This window comes from Parasteatoda tepidariorum, chromosome 3, assembly GCF_043381705.1.
Source record: "Parasteatoda tepidariorum isolate YZ-2023 chromosome 3, CAS_Ptep_4.0, whole genome shotgun sequence".
Taxonomy (NCBI): Eukaryota; Metazoa; Arthropoda; class Arachnida; order Araneae; family Theridiidae; genus Parasteatoda; species Parasteatoda tepidariorum.
In genome coordinates this window covers 44,151,602-44,153,265 of record NC_092206.1, presented here as the reverse complement: position 1 = coordinate 44,153,265, position 1,664 = coordinate 44,151,602, and positions in this window count along the sequence as shown.

Here is a 1,664-nt window from a genome sequence, read left to right as displayed (position 1 = left end):
TTCTAAATTTTTTTTCTTTAGCTGCTACAGTTATGTCTTAATATGAAGAAACTGAACAAAATTAAAATAGTTTCAGTATTTAATTAACTTTTAGTAGTATAATGTGGACGATCTATATTATGCTATTATTCAATTTAATTCATTATGATCCCAATCTAATCTCTTATATATAGTTTCTGAATCTAATCCAACTTTAAACTAACTGATATAGCTAGCAGAAAGTATAGAAATGAAAGTTTTATTTGCAGGATAATTAGAGGATTGAAAGGAATTTTTAGGTTGGGTAATAAACCAAACATTTTAAATTATATATAATTTTGTAAGACTTTTCAAAAAGAAAAATATGGCCACAAGATTTTTTGTTCCAGTTTTAGTCTACAAAAATGTAGTAAAAAGGTTTCGATAGTTTCCACAGGTTTCATTTTTCAGTTTGATGAAAGTATTTTCTTCAAATATCATATATTAAAAAATTTACAATGTCATATTTAACTAAGCATCAAAATTTTTTTTTCCATCTCTTGCAAAAAAAAAATATGTTAAAATTTTTCAAAAATAGTGTTTAAAAAATTTATTATTTATTTTAGCCTTCACTAATAACTAAATAAATGGTTGTCAATTATAGAAGAAAAACTTTTCCAATATAAAAACATATTGACCTTCTCTAAGGGTTATTATAGTGGAATCAAATAAAATTTTATTCAGATGCATTGTGCTTTTATCATTTAAAAATTATTATTATTATTTTTTTTTTACAATATATAAATATACATAGTAAAAAAATTTTTTTTCTTTTCAAATATATGAATATACATATTATAAAAATTGCTGACTTGATTCGAAAAATATTTTTTATTAAAAATTGTAATAACAAAGTACAGTGAAACGTCTCAGGAGCGACCACTCTCTTTTCTACAGTAAAATGGTTGTTAATGGAGGTTAGTCATTTTTAGGAGTTAGCTCTATTGATTGATGGTACATAATTTTTTGCATACGATTTTTAGTCAGTAATTATTTTTTTGGTTCAGAAATGCCATGTGTTGGCGTCGTGAAAACTGATTGATGAATAAAATTTAGTGTCATTAAAAAGATCTTTATTGATATAATTATGTGTAAAATTTTTTTTTCGTATTATGCATGATAGAACTATTTTAAATAAATAAACAACTATGTTTTTTGTTTAAGTTTGCATTTAATTTTATCATAAAAAAATGAGAGGTTTAGTTTGCTTGAGATGCTTAGTTTTTACTAACATAACTTATTTTTCTTATATAACTTTCAACTCTAAAAATAAATCATTGGTAGCATCATCTTTAGTGCACTCTGACTGCAATATGAGGTTGTAGATCTTTTTTAGAGATAATTAAAATGAGCTCTCTAAATAAGAGCCTCACACCCATATTTTGCATAAATTTTAATCTACTTTGTTTTGTTAATATTTTTTGTTTTGATATTTGTTTGTGTTTCCTTATTTGATCTTTTCTGCACATGGTACGAAGGTTTACCCGGTCGCTGGGAGGGGTTTTGATGATCTCTCTTAAAGGATTTCTTCAACATAAAGTCTATGGAAAAAATTCCTTATCTTCCAATTGTGATCGTAAATGTCATGATATCTTTATAAAATTTGTTCCAGTTTTTTCAATTCTGCTGGCTCATCAAATTTCACT